Source organism: Gracilinanus agilis, chromosome 1, assembly GCF_016433145.1.
Source record: "Gracilinanus agilis isolate LMUSP501 chromosome 1, AgileGrace, whole genome shotgun sequence".
In the NCBI taxonomy this organism is placed as follows: Eukaryota; Metazoa; Chordata; class Mammalia; order Didelphimorphia; family Didelphidae; genus Gracilinanus; species Gracilinanus agilis.
Window position 1 is genome coordinate 555,654,379 of NC_058130.1, and position 18,731 is coordinate 555,673,109.

Here is an 18,731-nt window from a genome sequence, read left to right on the forward strand (position 1 = left end):
AGAGAATGAAGATAGAAAGACCAAATAAGAAGCCATTAAGATAGTCAAGGGGGTAGAGGGGGGAGCAACTGGGTGGCTCAGTGGATTGAGAACCAGGCCCAGAGATGGGAGGTCCTGGCTTCAAATCTGACCTCAGGCTCTTCCTAGCTGTGTGACCCCATTGCCTAGCCCTTACCACTCTTTTTCCTTGGAACCAATACACAGAATTGATTCTAAGATGAAAGACAAGTATTTAAATAAACAAACAAACAAATAAATAAATAAATAAATATGACAAACCCTCCTCTTCCCTGGCTTCCTTTAAGAGTCAACTTTAAAAAATCCAGTCTCTTTCCCATCTGTAGCAATCCTTTCCTCATCTCTCTATCTCATCAATCTTAAAAAAAAAAAAAAAAGACAGTCCAAGGGAGAGTGATGAAGGCTCAACTTAGGTGGGTAGCAGGAGTGGAAAAGACAGGACAGGTTCAAGAGATATTAGTAGGAGAAAAAAAACTGAGGGTCTGACTTAAGTGGATGGTGAGGGAGAGGAAAGAACAAAAGACAATGGACAGGATAGCTCAGTGGATTGAGAGTCAGGCCTAGAGACTGGGAGGTCCTAGGTTCAAATCCGGCCTCAGACACTTCCCAGCTGTGTGACCCTGGGCAAGTCACTTGACCCTCATTGCCTACCTTTACCACTCTTCCACCTATAAGTCAATACACAGAAATTAAGGGTTTAAAAAAAAAAAAAAAAAAGACAATGGACAACAGAGCAAAGTTTGAGCTGCCCAACTGCTGTTTTGCCTTTTTTTTTTTTTTTGTCAAGGAGAATGATCTTTGATCTAAAAAGGTCAGAACAAAAATGGCCATTAGGAAATTGAAACTTTATGCCCTTGGTGAGTTTAATTTGCCAAATCCAAACAAGCCTATACCCCAGTGTACTGGAAGACTTTCCAGAGGTGATTGCCAATTCTTTTCTAGCCATTTTTTTTAAACCCTTAACTTCTGTGTATTGGCTCCTAGGTGGAAGAATGGTAAGGGTGGGCAAATGGGGGTCAAGTGACTTGCCCAGGGTCACACAGCTGGGAAGTGTCTGAGGCCGGATTTGAACCTAGGACCTCCCGTCTCTAGGCCTGACTCTCAATCCACTGAGCTACCCAGCTGCCCCCTAGCCATTTTTGAAAGAACTGAAGAATCAAAAAGAAGCCAAAGGACTGGGGCAAAGTCGTTCTCAGACAAAGTAGAAAAGAGATCAGCAGAGTAAAATGAGGTGATAATAAAGTAGGAATAGCTAAGGTGCCTCTGACACTTACCCCTTTTATATTACCTTCTGCCAACTTTATATCAATACTGTATTTCAATCTAGGTTTCTACATGCTGTTTTTCCCATCAAAATATAAACTCCTTGAGGACAGTAGTTTTTTACTTTCTTTGAATGCCCCATGATTAGAACAATTCCTAGTAAATATATATATATATAAATGCTTGACAACTGACTGGCTACTGTAATAGGTATAGTTTAAAAGCAGATTTGTGTAAGCATATTAGGGAAAGCCTTTGCTGGAAGTCATGGACATTCTGAATAGAATGCAGGGGGTAGGGAAGAGAGTGCTGAGCAACAGACAGGCTGCTGTGCTGTGAGGGGTTCAGAGCAGAAGTACAACCTGCAGTTCCTTTTGAACTGGGATCTTGGAGAGTGGTGAAGGCTAAAAAGGCAGAAGACCTCAATCCTGCAAGTCAACTCAGAGTAGGGAAGTGGCCTGTGATCTGGTGGACAGTTTGCAGATATCTCTCCCTACCTGGTTACTTTGCATCATCGACTGTGGAGGAGTTGGTTCCTGGTATCCTGATAACATCTCTGGAACAGTTGTGAGACCCCAAATTCAAGCCCTCCTCCTCAGGTCCTTAGTCAAGCTGTCAAAACCTGGCAGAAGCCAGGTTGGCTAAGGAACTTGCCCCTTTTGACTCCAGTCCTGGGCAGTTAGTCATAGCTTCACCTAACCCCCTTTCCAATCCCCTCATATTACAATTAAACTGTTTCCCTGTTTGTTTTTAGTACTTTAAAGTCCTCATTGTGTGTATGTAATAAACTGAAGCTATTCCAGGCTGGGTGGGGCAGGGTGACAGTTACTCAGGCTTAACTGCCATTTCTGACAACGGTCATTCCCCTTAGAGTTAAACCTGGTTCCCTGGCTTGTAAAGCCTTACCCATTGTTCCTTCCTGTCTCCTACCCACCCCACTGAGCTCACATTTCATATTTAAGACAACTTCCCTGGTTTTCCCCATAATACTACCAGTAGAAGAATTAATAATAAATACAGGAATAAAGCAAGGATATTCATTCTCCCTGCTTTAATTTGCTATAACTAGAAATATTAACAATAGCAACAAGAGAAAACTCTTAAAGGCATAAAGATAAATAGGGGAAAAGGAGATAAAACTATCCCTTTTTGCTAATAACAATGGTTTGATTAGAAAAAACTAGAGAATTAGCTATGAAAATCAATTAAGATAATTTATGCCTTTAGCAAAGCTATAGTCTTCAAGTCAACAGAAATCAGCTCTATTTCTATATAATAATATCAAAATATGAGAAAATAAGAGGAATGGGAGTCTCATTGGAAATAACTACAAAATATTTAAACTATCTAGAGGGGAGGGCCAAGCTATTAAAGCAAATGAAATTCTCATATAAATTTAATTACAAAGTGCCTTTTAAATTCTTTACCACATTGTTAGCTGACCAGAATCAGCTGTAGAATACCTCATGGGGCTTCCCTTTGAATTTCATCACTCCTTCCTGGAAGAAGGATCCTCAACTTCCTCTAATGGAGTTGACAGCAGGCAATCACTGACCATGGAGTTCCATGGGGCAGTCCTCTCCCCTCATCCCCATACATATATAAATAAATGTAAAAAAAAAAAAGACATATTTACTATATGTTACATTTTTATTATTATATATTAGCAAATAGAATTTAAAATTACATACTATATTTTATATTTACATATAATATATGCCATTACATATTATTTATATATGTATAAAATAAATGCAAGATAATTTATGGATGTAGGAATAGATAGAGGCACTAGCAGCTAGGGAGAACAGAAAAGGCTTTATGTAAAAAGTGAGTGAACTAGGGAGTTCTAAGAGACAGAGATTAGAAGAGAGTATGTTCTGGAGCAAGATTTCTCTTGATTTTAGATATGTGATTTGCCTGAATTTACCATGATAGAACTTCCTTATTTCTCCTCATGCATTATATAATGCCCAAGTAGAAAGCTGACTTTAGTCAGAGCTCCTTGCCTAATAAGATTCTTCCTCTGCCAGTTGGGCAAATCATTTCCCTTTCTGGACCTCAGTTTCTATATCTGAAAAAGGAAAGGACTGGACTAGATGGCTTATATAAAGTCCCTTTTAGCTCTAAATCCATGACTCTCTGATCTTTGTTCTGTAAGATTCTACTGAATAACATAGAGAAATAAAAGAAAATCCTGAATAAAACAAAACTACCAAAGTAGTAATAATTAGGTTTTTAATCTAGGTGAGAAGATTATAACCTAGGATCCTTCACAGTACCAGAACAGGAAGGCACAGCCTTGAGAAGGAGTTATATTTCCTCCTCTAAGGATTTTTGGTTGTTATGTAAAACAATTTATATAACTCTCTTTACCAGTGGAGCCCTGGGAACACATTTGGTGATCAGGTTAACTTGTCCTCCATCTATCTTTGTTATCTTCCTCAACCAACATCTAGTTTTGCTCACTAATTGAGGGTTAAGCGTTAGACTTGCACAGTATCGTTCTGAGCCTGAAAGCTTTGAAACTTGCTTACAATGGTAAACATTGGCTACAAAGGTTACTATTACAATAAGCAAAACTCTTCACTATAAATCAATAATCAATAATTTTATAGATCTTCAAACCCAGACCCTGTGTAGCCAACACTTGATATAACAAGCAGGGTCACAGGGACCCCGAGGTACAGGCCATACTGTCATTTCCTAGTAAAAAGAAGGGTGCAGGGAAAAGAGAACACTACATCCCTGGTTAGCTAGAGAGAGAGAGAGAGAGAGAGAGAGAGAGAGAGAGAGAGAGAGAGAGAGAGAGAGAGAGAGAGAGAGAGAGACTGGCAGAGAAAGCAATGAAGTTGGACCCTTGCCTGGACCCAACTAGAGAAAGGGAGCAACATATATAGATTGCCATGGATGGAACTTATTGGGAGAAGGAAGTTTAGCAGTTGTGAGCCGATCCCACTTACTCACACTGAGCTACCTGATAGAATCTGCGCCAAGAAGAAGCTAAAGGGAGTACCTAAATAAGGATGTTGAAGCTCCTAGAAGTTGGCAAATAGTATTGAGAAGACACAATTTGCCACTGTGGAAGCTAAGCTGGGAAAGGGGGAGGGAACAGCAAGCTTTTGTTAGCAGATTTTATAGGAGAAAAAACCCCCAAACACTTCCCAGTCTTTACAAATGGGCTTAAGTTTTCTGCAACTGTAATAGTTGCAGCCTTCTAGTCTCTTTCTGAAACTGGTAAAGTTGGCGGAAGTTAGTTCTCCTTTTTCTTTTTGGTCTAGTGTAAAAGAAGTGAATGCTGTCTCAAGCACTGCTTTTAATTGCATTGCAAGTCTTCTTGCTCATGAAGGGATGTAGGCTAGTCTATTGAGATGAGGCCTCTTAGGTTCCTTTATAAATTCACTTGGAAAAGTGGGATTTTCTTCAATGAATGAAAAAGGATTTATTAAACTCTGGGCTTTTGTGTCTGAGGATTGTAGTAAATCAGTGGTCTACTAGAAACTTATAATGAAATTCTTTTTAGTTTATTTTTCTCTAAAATTTGAATTTTAGGAACCCTTGTAAGAGGGGAAACTAGATATTTAAGGTATGGTCGCCAGGAATTGGATTAACTCGATTCCAAATTAAAATAGACCCATGTCAGGATGACTTTTATGGAAGTTTATTTACAATTAAGAAGGTCGAAGATAGGGAAATTGAGAGAGAGAACCTCTGGCCCCTACCTGAGGTCTGGACCAGGTAAGAATTTAGAGGTCCCAGCAGAGGGGCACAGAGGTTAATTAAACAAGGCTTCTAGCTACAAGGCCTTTTACAACTAGAGAGGCAAGAGAGGCCTCCTTGAGGGTAGAGCCTCCAGAAACACCAAGGGAGGCGAAGGGAAATCAGCCTAACTTACCCACGTGACAATTCAGAGGGAAGCTGCCTGGGGTCTCACCAAAGATCCTTCTACACCAAGTTCAAAGTGTCAACTGCCTCCACAGGAAGTTACCATCATATTTAAAAGATAGCAATTTCGTCACTTCCTGCAACCACCTTCAATTTCAAGTGGACAAATGGCAGCCTCAATACTGTTTTGGACTGCCCAAAGGGCAATCCCTTGTTTTTTATTTGTTACTTATTGTCTCATGTGGGTAACTAATCTTCCCCTCCCCACTTAATTCTAAATTGGGTGGGCTGACATTATTTCTGATGGCTAGAGTCTAACAATGAATGAGGATGAGCTAATTCCATTTACACACCCTCCCAAATATCTATATATTCAAAGTCTCAAAAAATAGAATTATCTGTGAAAATATGAATCTCTGTTACATAAAACTTAATTTTTAAAGAGTACATACAACAACTTCAATATGTTATGTTCAAAGGCGTTTGTCTAATTTTCATTTCTGGCTAAAATTAGATTCTCTTCTTTGCAATGAAAAAAAAATGCTTCCAAGGCCCTCTGAACCTCCAGTCTTTCTAATCTTTTTTTAGGGAGAGGGGATGGGACAATCGTGATGATAACTTCCCTATTCACTCCAATTAAAAAAAAAATAAAACTATAGTCCTTAAAGCAAATAACACAGTGATTGGCACAGGGTAAATGCTTAATAAATGTGTTTTTATTTACTAGGAGCAGCTAGGTGGCACAGAAAAAAGAGCAGCTGGCCTGGAGTTAGGAAGTGGTTGTTCAGTCATTTTTCAGTCTGACTTTTCATAACCCCATTTGGGTTTTCTTGGCAAAGATTCTGGAGTGGTTTGCTATTTCCTTCTCCAGCTCATTTTATAGATGAGGAGAATGAGGCAGGGTTAAGTGATTTGCCCAGGATAAAACATCTAGTGAGGCCAGTTTGAACTCAGGACTTAATCCTATTTGCTTCATCTCCTCCTCTGTAAAATGAGCTGGAGAAGGAAAAGGGCACACTACTTTAGTACTAGCTGTATGACCTTAGGCAAGTCATATAACTTTCTCTTTGCCTTTACTTTTCCTTTACTGCCATATTAGCTAATCTGATAGGTGTTGTTTTAATTTGCACTTCTCTAATCAAGAGGGATTTAAAACATTTTTTCTTGTGATTATTGATGGCTTTGATTTCTATACCCTCTGTCTTCGAATCAATACAAAGAAAAGAAGTTACTTTTTTTGAAAAATGGGTTACAAATTCCATTTACTTTTCAGGGTTGATGTGAAGATCAAATGAGATAATAATCATAGAGCATATCATAAAGAATAGTGGCACAGGAAAGCATAGGAAGGGTATTTTGGTTCTGAGTTACCTGGATGGCGAGGGGGGTGGCCCAGAATGGAATAGATTGGTACAGCCTATTCAGGAACACCGGTAGGGTAGTTTCATTGTTTCTAGGTTTCTATGGTTTCATGATTCTAGGACTAGAGGGAAAGAAGGAAAAGGTGGGAAGGAGGAACAGTTAGAAAGCTGAGGAGGAGCTAGCCTAAAGAGAGGGAGAAAGTGAAGGATAGCTGAGATTTTGTGGAAATAATTCCAATTTGGAAAATGGTGGCCCAGGAAAAAAATTCCTTCAGACTGTAGTTTCTGGAGTGGGTTGGGGAGGTAGTTAGGCCAGATACTAAATAGTAGGGGTCCAAAGGAGAACAACTGGGCTTTCCTGAAATAGTATTCTACTGACCCTATGACTCCTGGATTTAACCAGTGCCTGGGGCTTCCTATCTCATCTAGAAATATGCATTTCTTTGTTTAGTTTTTAAAGCTGTACACCTACCTGAACTCAGTCTGTCTTTCTGGACTCCTATTTCCCCTCCCTTTACAATCAGGCCAAACTTGTCTTCTGGCACTCCATATTTATGACCTTGCAGGGTCCATCCCATATGGCTGGAATGTCCACCCTGCTTATCACACTGCTTCATAGTCTTTTTCTTCCTTTAAGATGCACCTCTGAGACCATATACTGCCTGGAGCCTTTTCTGACCCTCCCAGCTATTAGTGTCTTCCCTAACAAAACTACCTTATATTTTTTTTACTTTGTATATATTTGTATTTATTTACTTCATATTTATGCCAAATAGGTTTACATATGTATTTGTTGGCCATCTGATTAGAATTTAAGCTATTTGCCAGTAGGAATTGTTTAATTCTTTGTACTTCTATCCTAGTTAATTTAATTCAGTTCAATAAGTATTTAAGTGCCTATTATGTCAAGGAGTAGCTAGGTGATAGTGGATAGAGTACTGGACCTGAAGTCAGGAAGACTCATGTTTTTGAGTTCAAATCTAACTCTTAGCTTTGGGACCCTGGGCAAGTCACATAACTTTGCATGCTTCAGTTTCTTCATCTGTAAAATGAGCTAGAGAAGGAAATGGCAAACCACTCTAGTATCTTTGTCAAGAAAATCCTAGTCACTTCCCAGCTGTGTGACCCTGGGCAAGTCACTTGACCCCCATTGCCTACCCTTACCACTCTTCTGCCTTGGAGCCGCTCCAAGGCAGAAGAGTGGTAAGGGTTTAAAAAAAAAAAAGAAAAAGAAAAGAAAATCCTAGGGACAGCTGAGTGGCTCAGTAGATTGAAAGCCAAGCCTGGAGATGGAAGATTCTGGTTTCAAATCTGGACTTAGACTCTTCCTAGCTTTGTGACCCTGGTCAAGTCTCTTAACTCCCATTGCCTGGCCTGTACCAGTCTTCTGTCTTGGATGGTACAGAAATCAAAGCCATCAATAATCATATGAAAAAATGTTCTAAATCACTCTTGATTAGAGAAATGCATTTTGGAACCATGCCAAAAGGGCTATAAAACAATTCATACTCTTTGATCCTCTAATACCACTACTGGGTCTGTATCTCAAAGAGATAACAAAAAATGGGAAAGGACCTATTTGTACAAAAATATTTATAGCTGCCTTTTTTGTGGTGACAAAGAATTGGAAATTGAGGGGATGCCCATCAATTGGAAAGTGACTGAACAAATTGTGGTACATGTTGATAATGGAACACTTGTGCTATAAGAAATGATAAACAATAATATGGAATTAGGTCTTAATCAATGATACATGTAAAGCCCAGTGGAATTGTGTGTTGGCTAATGGGGGGGAGGGGGATTGGGGGAGAGGTAAAGAACATTAAACATGTAACTATGGGAAAATATTCAAAATTAAAATTAAAATAAAAAAAGAAATGATAAACAAGATGATGTCAGAAAAAGCTGGGAAGGTCTGTGGGAACTGATATAGAGCAAAATAAGTAGAACTGGGAGAACAGGGTACACAGTAACAGCAATATTGGATGATGATTATCTGCGAAAACTTGGCTACTCTCAACAGTGCAATGATCTGGGAGAATCCTGAAAGATAGTGGGGAATGCTATCTACCTCCAGAGAAAGAACTGTTAGAGTCATCTTTTACATTTATTTACAGTTTTATTTGAGGTTTTTGGTTACATATGACTTTGCTTTACAACAATGACCAATAAAGAAGTGTATAACAATAAAATAATAATTTTTACAAAGACAGCTGGTTAAAGGTTTATTAAAAAAGAAAAATAAAACCCCAAATGGGGCTTATAATCTAATGGGAGAGACAACATGCGAACAAATATATACAAAGCATGCTATCCATACAGGATAAGTAGGAAATAATTAAATGAGGAAATTAAGAGTGGTTAGGGAAGAAGTAGTTCCTGAAGAAGATGGGATTTTAGTTGTAACTCAAAGGAAGCCAGGGTGGTTAGGAGGGTAAATTGCAGAGGGCGAATGTTCTAAACATGGGAATAGTCAGAGAAAATGCTAGGAGCTGAGAGATAGATAGTTTTGTTTGTGAAACAGCCAGGAGTTCAGGGAAGACTAAAACCATCTCCTTTTCAGGGCTGCTTTCTTCCTTTGGTGTCCATTTGCCAATCCAGCTCTTTCTTGTGGCTCCAAGAAGCTGTAGCATGCACAACAGCCACACTTTGGCAAACTGTTTCAGCAAATAGGCTAAATCACATGGAGAATAACCACCAGGTCTCAGACTCATTGGTGAATTTGGGAAGTGCCTACTGCTGTGGGTGAGAGCAGTTTGTGAGAGCAATTTATTCCAACAGCCATGAAGGATATGTAAGTGGCTGTTGTGAAGTGCCTACAGCTTGGTGTACATCAGGGATGCCTCCCAGGCCACCTCCAGGCATCTTAATTTTTGTCTTGCCACTAGACTTCTGGAATGTCAGTGGCTCTGGAAGGCTGAGTGAAGCTAACTGTGCAACTCTGCCTCACTTTACTCAATTCATGTTGGAACCCAAAGATATCACCAGTGATGCCTCTTTGGTCCTCTTTGAGTACTAAGGACAACGGAGGAACCAAAAGATTAAATAGTAAGATGTTAGAAGACTGGAAAGGTTGAAGGGGTTTAGGTTATAGAGGGCTTTAAACAGAACATTTTGTATTTACACCAGGAGATAAGAGAAAGTGTTGAGTAGGAGGGTGACATAATCAGACAGGCATTTTAGGAAGATCACTTTAGTGGGTGAATGGGGAATGAATTGGAGTTGGGAGAGACTTGAGGCAGGCAGATCCACCAACAGGCTATTGCTGTACCAGGACATGAGGTGAAGAGAGCCTGCATTGGAGTGGAAGCAGGGTCAGAGGAGAGAAGGGGTATATTTGAGAGATGCTGCTGTTAAATGCTGTCTGTCATCAGAGGGGGCTACCTAACACTGACCTCGTGGACCCTAGAATTGGAGTAGGGCTTGTGAAACCTCTGGAAACTTCCTAGCACTGCACCTGGAGCCTGTTTTTCTGAGCAAATTTCACCACTCCCTAACCTTTGGCAATTTGGCAATACAACTTAACCCTCCCTGTAGCTTCCCCTCCTGAGAACTCCACCACTGAAAGTATATTTAAACCCTGACCCTTCTGCCTCTCCTTGGTACCCCTCCACCTTGGGCCAGTGTGAGGACCTCAGATGGATTTCCTTGGGTTTAGTAAATAAAACTACCTCTATTGTTGGTAGTTTTATTTAATTCAGGTTGATATTGCAAAGGTGCAATTGACAAGCGTGGATAATAGCTGGGAAATGCAGAAGTAAGAGATAGTGAGGAATCCGGGATGATTCCAGAAGCCTGAGAGACTGGGAAGAGGTGTTGCCCTGAATATAATTAGGGGAAGTAGGGGTTTGGGAATGGGGGAGTTCTGTTTTGGACACATTGAGTTTCAAATGTCTACTAAACATCCACTTTGAGATGTTTTAAAGGCAGTTGGAATTGAGACTGGGATAGGAAAGGTAAATTTAAGAATCCTTAGCATAAAGATTATAATTAAGGTCAAAGGACATGAATAGGCAGTTTTCAGATGAAGAAATCAAAGCTATCAATAATCATATAAAAAAAGTTCTAAATCCCTCTTGATGAGAGAAATGCATATTAAAACAACTCTGAGATATCACCTCATACCCATCAGATTGACCAATGCATCAGTAAAGGAAAATGATAAATGTTGGAGGGGATGTGGCAAAATTGAGACTAATTCATTGCTGGTGGAATTGTGAACTGATCCAACCATTCTGGATGGCAATTTGGAACTATGCCCAAAGGGCTATGAAACACTGCATACCCTTTGATCCAGTAATACCACTACTGGATCTGTATCCCAAAGAGATTTTTAAAAATGGGAAAGGATCTCTTTGTACAAAAATATTTATAGCTGCCCTTTTTGTGGTGACAAAGAATTGGAAACTAAAGGGATGGGGTGATGGGATGCTATTGTGCTATAAGGAATAATGAACAGGATGGTTTCAGAAAGAGTTGGAAAGACCTACACGAACTGATACAGAGTGAACTAAGAAGAACCAGGGGAACACGATACACTGTAACAGCAATATTATTGAACAATCAAATGTGACTGACTGCTACTAACAAAATAATACAGGACAATTCTGAGGACTCATGAAAAAGAATGTTATCTACTTTGAGAGAAAGAACTGTTGGAGTAGAAATGCAGGTGAAAACAAGTGATTTATCATTTGTTTATTTGGGAATATATTTTGGGATTTTGGTTCTATAAGATTATTCACTTACAAAAATGAATAATATGGAAATATGTTTTGAGTGATAATACATGTAAAACCCAGACTGAATTGCTTGTCAGCTGTGGGAGCAGGGGAAGGAAGGAAGAAGGGATACAATATGTATTATATGACTTTGGAAAACATATGTGGAAATGTGTTATTAAAATAAAAAAAGAAATAAGAAGATTATAATTAAGACCATGGGAGCTGATGAGGTCACCAAGTATAGTAGTATAGAGGAAAAAGAGGAGAGGACCCAGGACAAAGACCTGAGGGACAACTAATATTAGAGGGTGTGATCTGGAGGAGGATCCAGCAAAGGAGACAGAGAAGGTTCACTTTGGTAGGAGGAGACCCAGGAGAGAGTGATGTGAGGAAAACCCTAAGAGAGTATCAGGGAAGAGAGAGTGATCAACAGACTTCAAAGAGATCAAGGAAAATGAGGATTGAGAAAAGACCAATGAATTTGGCAACTAGGGGATTTTTAGTAATTCTGGAGAGAGGAAATCTAAAACCAGATTCTAAGGGCAGTTAAGAAGTAAGAAGAGGGAAACTGGAGGCACCTATTGTAGATGGACTGTTTGAGGAATTTAGCTACTGAGGGCAGAAGAGGAATAGAATTATAGCAGGATTGGAAGGTACTGTAAGTGAGGGTGTTTTCAGGATAGGGGAGACATGATTATGTTTGTAGACAGTAGAAAAACCACCTAGCACATGCTTAATAAATACTTATTGACTGATTAAAGAAAACATCTCTGAATTTATCAGAGTTTTTTCATTTCCTTCTTGATTTGGCCAGTCACTTGCTAACTGTTGTATCATCTCAGAGGGAATTATTCTTCTGCCTAGGTTGGCTTGTCTGTCCTTCTATGGGAGCTGCCCAAGGTTGGTAGTGGCAGTAACTATTTGTTAAGACCCTACTCTTGTCAGGAACTCACTCCCCTAGAAGACAGGTGGAGGCTAGGTGGTAAGCAGGACTAAAGGTCTTAAGGCTCTTACCTCACATCCATTCATTAAACTTATTAAAACACTTATTGAGTATTCACTAGTCACTATTCTAGAGGTTAGGGATACCAACATAAAATGAAAAATAGTCCCTTTATTCAAGAAGTTCACATTCCACTGGGGGATATAACATTTATATTGTTAAGTAAATACAAGATAATTTGAAGGAGAGAACACTAGCAACTAGGGCAGTGACAATGAATCTTTTAGAGACTAATTCCCTGATTACTTTGGATCATGTTTGATATCTGACTGCATTGACTCCCTCCCCAAGAGTCGTGATATAAAGACCACTCGGGAAGGTACTTGTTAAACTCTATCTAAAATCAGGGAAAGGATAAACAGGACAAGGAACGGGGATTGGAGACCCTGTCAACCTAATATCTATAACTAGTTGACAATCAGGACTGGAGGCTATTGATCTAGTAGAAGCTGGAGCTTTATTCTCCAGTACACCTCTGGCCTAACCTGGCCATAGCCAAGCCAAAGAATAGGGACTGCTATTGATGCAGCGGTGTTGGTGATCTTATTCTCTCAGCTTTCTTACTATCAGTGTTTGGTGATGCACTAGCTCTCACAGTCTTCAGGAAATATTCAGATTCTTCCTACTGTCTTCTTCATAGACCTCCCAGCCTCCTTTCACCACCTGGAGATCTAGAGACCTAAAGAGCTAGAAAGACCAAAAGACCTAAAGACTTAAAGAGCCCAAAGACCCAAGACCCCTTCCAAGTGGACGTCAGGGTTATTTATACTGCCAGGCCAACTGACACTTGCTCCTGCCTCATGGCACCTGGGAACATTCTATGTCTTCCAACTGCCTTCCCTGTCATTCAAAGTGACATCCATCATTTCCCAGGATATGAATATAACATATATACATATATATATATATATATACACACACACACACACACACACACACACACACACACACACACACACACACCCCATACACATATGCTAAATTGTAGATAATATAAGAGAGGGAAAGCACTAGCATTAAGGATGATGAAGAAAAGCTTCTCAACACTGAAATTCTAGCTGGGACTTGAAGGAAGCCAAGCAAGCCAGAAGGTAGATATGAGGAAGAGAGAAATTCTACTCATGGGGCCAGCCAGTGAAAATGCTGAGAATCTAGAGTTCGAGCTGCTTGTTACATGAATAACAAGGAGCCAGTGTCACTGAATTATGGAGTATATAGAGGATCTTAAAGTATAAGAGGGCTAGAAAACAAGGGTAGGTTATGAAAGATTTTGAATGACAAATGGGATTTTTTTTATGATCCTGAAGTTCATAAGGAGCCACAGGAGTTTATTGAATGGAGTAGAAGGAGTGACATGGTCACCTTGGGAAGATAAGTTTGATAGCTGGATGAAAGATAACCTTTAATGGGGAAATACTTGGGACAGGAGAGTCCAACCAATAGGCTATTGTAATAAGTCCAGTCTTGAGATGATAAAGGCCTGCATCAGGGCAGTGGCAATGTCAGAGGAGACAATGGGGTATAAAAAAGAAATGTTGCAAAGGTAGAAACAATAGGATTGGAAAACAACCTGAATATTAGGAGTTAAAGAGTCAAGGGATAACACCCAAGTTTTGAGTCTGGGTGACTTGGGATCCTGGTGATGTCCTCAAACAATGATAGGTAAGTTAGGAAAAAGGGAGGGTTTGAGTGAAAAGATGAGTTTAATTTTGAGTATTTTGAGTTTAAGATGCCTCTAAGACATTGAGATGTCAAATTGACCATTGGGGATGTGAGATTGGAAATCAGGAGAAAAATTAGGGCTAATAAGTAGATGTGACAATGATCAGTCTAAAGATGTTAACTGAATTCATAGGAGCTCATGAGATTATCAGTAAAGTAGTATAGAAGGAGAAGAGAAGGCCCAGAACAGAGCCTTGAGAGACATTTACTTTTTTTTTTTCTGATCACTTGCCCCCCTTTTTTTTTTAACATTTATTAATATTCATTTTTAACATGGTTACATGATTCATGCTCCTCCTTTCCCCTTCACCCCCCGCACTCCCCCCACCCATGGCCAATGCACATTTCCACTAGTTTTGTCATGTGTCCTTGATCAAGACCAATTGAGACATTTACTTTTAATGAGTATGACCTAGATGAAGATCCAGTGAAGGAGACTTCAGATAGGTAGGAGAAGAACTGGGAGAGAGCAATGTCCTAATAAAAACCTCAGAGAGAAGAGGGTGACCAACATTGTCAAAGTCTGCTGAGAGGTTAAAAAGGAGGAGTGTTGAGAAAATGCCATTAGATTTGGCGTTCAAGAGATCATTGATAACTTTGGAGAGAATAATTCTGTTTAGAATTATGAGGTCAGAAGCCAGACTGAAGAGAGTTAAGAAGAGAGTGAGAAGAAAGGAAGTGGACACATTGATTATGTATGGATAGTTTTCTCAAGGAGTTTAGCCACAAAAGGGAGGAAATATAAATGGGAGGAGAGCTAATAGGGAAAGATGGATCAAATATAGTTTTTTTTTTTTTGAGGATGTGGAGAAATGGGTATGTTTATAGGCAATGAGGAAGCAGCCAGTAGGAAAAGAGTCAAGATAAATGAGGATGGGAATAAGAGAGGGGCAATCTGATGGAGAAGATGGGATGGAATGGAATTACTTGTAGAAGAGTTTGCATTGGCATGGAAAAGGACCTTTGTGTGAGACAGAGGTGAAGGTAAGAGACAATGGCAGAAGACATCTGGGTGATATCAGATGAACAGGAGGGGATAATATTGAGTTCTCAGCAAATGACCGAAATTTTTTTTCCAGTAAAATATGAAGTAAAATTCTTAGCTGAGAGAGTGGGTAGAAGGGTACTCCGGTTCATCTACTTACTGTTTTCAGGATAAGACATTTCATCTCCTGCTCCCTGCATGCCTTTGTAAAGGACAGTGGTCTTCTTGGGAATGCTCTTCCTCATTTCCACCTTTTGGATGTCCTAGCATAAAGTCTTAGGTCAATGCCAATTCCATTATAACAGGCTTCTCCTAATTTCCTCAGTTGTTAATACCAGTCACCCAATCACTCTGCATTTATTTTGCACAAATTCTACATTTATTCAGTTGCAAATTTGTGGTATTCCCCCAGTAGAATGAAGGTAGAGACTGAGACCACTTTTATATTTTGTGTTCATGTCCCCAGTGCCTAGCGCAGTGCTTGACAAATAGTAGATACTTAATGTTTGTCTATTTCTGTTGCCAGAGACCTGTCCACTTTATACTTTTTTGTATACACATTCAATTTCCTATTTCCTCTTTTAGATTTCAAGTTCCTTGAGTAGTAGGAGTATTGTTTTTCATCTTTTTTTACTAGCTTAGGTCCTTGGGGTTTAGTAAATGCTTTCTTAAATTGACTTGAATCTTGGCTTTGTCAACAGTCTAACTGGTGAGCAAGTCACTTAACCTTTCTGAGCCTTTGTAACCCACAATGAGAAAAGCTAACCAAAAGATTTGAACTCTTTGGGTCTTTGATTCTGTGGCTATACCATGATTACTTCAGAAAATGTAGCTAAGAGAAATCAGTGTGGTACAATGGAAAAAGCACTGAAGTTTAGGGGACCCAAGTTTCAGTTCTGTCAGTTACTATCTGTGTGACCTAGAGCAAAGCTATTAACATCTCTGGGTCCCAGTTTCCTTGTGTAAAATGTTGGACAAAATAGTATACAAAATATATCCAACTCTAAATCTATGATGATTAAAAAACACATCTGTGCTTAGAGATAATAGTATGATACCTACCTTCATTTAAAAATTCACCATAATATTTGGGGTTAACATGGTTAAAGAATCTCTATATGTATTTTGCTTTATAAAAACAATCTAAAGAATAGACAGCAGAAATATGCCATTTGGCATACTTCATTCACTTTATTCAACATGGAACAAAATGCGCTGAGCTAAAGAAAGGGGTGGGAGGATACAAAATAGGGTAATGGAAAAGCCAAGGATGGGAACAGATAAAAAGAGAAATTATAAAGGCAGAATCAGTCCCTTCCAGCTCTGACATTTTCTGGTTCAATGAGGCTGTACTTGGCAACTGATTTGATAGCAGGGGGTGGAGAGGAGGGAGGAGTTAGAAAAGATTTCCAAGTTCTGTCTGGGTGGGGAGAATGAAAGGCAGCTTGGGATGAGGACATAAAGTGCCTAATGGACTTAAAGGACCCGACTTTGAATCCCAACTCCAATACTTAATAGTTTGGACCTTGGGTAAGTCATTTAACTTCTCTGATTCTAAATTTCTTAATCTCTAAAATGGAAAATGATAATCAAACTGCCCACCTCAGACTTGTAAGGGGTTTTATAAACTTTGAAGTGCTATGGATTTTAAATAAAAATAGAAAAGTCCAGGGGAGCCTATGAGGGAAAATGTTGAGCTCAATTTTAGACGTGTATAAGTTAATGGGGAAAATCCAGGGAGTAATTGAGAAACGATAAAGCTAGGAAAGCAGGTGAGATTTTTGAAGAGCAAAGGAGTTAGAATAAAAGAACCCTGGTAAATGCTCTGTGTGTGTGTGTGTGTGTGTTTGTAGGGAGGTGGAAAAGGAATTGTTATGAGTGCATTCAAGGATGGGAATTTTTGAGGGCAGTGTCTCTTTTAATGGAAAAGTCTGTCCAGTTCAAAGAGCTCTTCAGTAAGGTTTCTCCTGGGCTTCTGATTCACTTCTCTTCTTACGTATTTAGCATTTTTATGGGGTTTCTTGATATTCCAATAGTTTCTATCCTTGGAGGTTTGCTCATTATCTTTCATGATTCATTAATCTAGGTCTGCATGCTTCAGATGGGGTCGGTCCGCTTGGTCTAAATTCAAGTTTTTCCTTCTCTCATCTGTGTTAGGTAAGTTAGTGGAGGAAGGTACATCTTGCACGTTTGATAGCTGTCATGGGCCCAGTTTCCTCCCTCACCCTCACCCCCCCCCCCATCACTAACTCCGCATAATAACATGGCTTGTTTTGCTGCAGAGATGCATACTAAGTAACACCCGTCCTGGTGCCAGCTCCACCTCTTGGTACCACCTCCCATTAGCCTTTTGGTGATCCCCACCCTCCCTGATGCCAGGAAGACGGCCCATCCCGGGTCCGGGACTAGGGCTGCGCTTTTAAACTGGTTTAACTAGTCTCTCGGGAGTTAGTCGGCCGGGAAGAATAATTGTCCCGCAGGGATAATGGGAGAGTCTGACAAACGGAGTTGAAGTGGAGGCCGCTTGTCTCTTTGGGACACCGATAAGGGTTTCCAGGTGTGTTGTTTTCAGACTGCTCAACTGTCCCAAGAAAACTTAATACCGAGCTACACGTCTACCCGTCTCTCCCTACGCCCCTCCCCGGGTGACGCACTGCGCAAGCGCTGGAGATGTGCGCGCTCTGCTGCCGCGGGGAGCGCGATACTTCTTGGGGGCTGTAGTTCACTGCCTTGAAGGGGTTTCCTCCGTACAGCTGACCGCTTTGGTCTCGCGGAGACTACAGCTCCCGACGTCCTCCGCGTGAGGCCACAGGGCGTCGTGTCTTTTGACGGCCTCCGCGGTGTGTCCAAAGAGGGGAAAAGCAACCGGGGAAGCCGGCAGCGGCGGGAGGAGGGGATGCGCTTGCGCGTTGTCCAGCTCGCCCCGTTCCGTCCCAGTCATTGTAAACAGGAGGCGGCGTAGAAAAGCTTGGGTGGGGTGGTGATGGGGTGCCTGGGGCTTGCCCGGGGCGCGGCAGAGGAGGCGACGGCGGTGGCTGAGGCGGCGGCGTGAGCGCGAGGCGGCGGCGGCAGCAGCCGGAAGAGATCGGTCGCGCTGCGGCTTGGGCAGGTCAGTCGCGTGCCCGGGAGTCGCTGCAGTTGACCCTCTCGCGCTCTGCGGGATTTCTTTTCCCCCCTCCCCCCAACAGGGCTTGAGTCCCCTCTCCTCCCGGCCTCCAGGCCACGCGAGGGTTTGATACTTACTTCAAGTGTCAGGTGCTTTCCCTGACTCTGTCCTCCCCACGGCTTTGGGCGGGGGGGCGTGGTTTTGGGGAGGAGGGGGTGTCAGACCTTGACTCCCGCTCCCCCGTACGGCCCCTTTTTCTTTTTAGTCCTCTGGCCATGTTTGTGGTTTGGTGTCTAGGGGGTCAGGAGGTCAGATTTAGCCCTCCCACTCACTATGTGCCAAGAGCTCCACAAAAGGCCTCCCCTGCCGTTGACTTTTTTTCACCCCTTTTTAAAACCTTGAACAGTAAATTTGGAAGTTTAAGTTGGGGACCAGGAAAGGGCACTAGGCTTCCCCTACTGGGGAACTTTTAAACTTAAAACAGTGCTCTGGCCCCTGTGGCTTCAAAAAGTGAACAGGTATTAGGATCCTAGATTTAGAGTTTGCATAGTTCTTCGAATTCATATCCTGCGTTGGACATTTATTACATGTATTCAAGTCACTTAACCTTTCTGAGTGTTTCCTCATCTATAAAATGGGGGTAGTGCTCCCTCCTAAGATAGTA

At 40.9% G+C, this 18,731-nt stretch overlaps 1 protein-coding gene across 1 annotated transcript in view; it reads left to right on the forward strand.

The window, feature by feature from the left end:
• Positions 1-17,958: 17,958 nt before the first annotated feature.
• Positions 17,959-18,731, forward strand: part of RALBP1 (ralA binding protein 1) — a 48,904-nt gene continuing 48,131 nt past the window's right edge. Inside the window, exon 1 of the mRNA XM_044666844.1 lies at positions 17,959-18,070. The gene's annotated coding sequence lies outside the window, so the exon portion shown is untranslated. The remainder of the gene's footprint in view (positions 18,071-18,731) is intronic.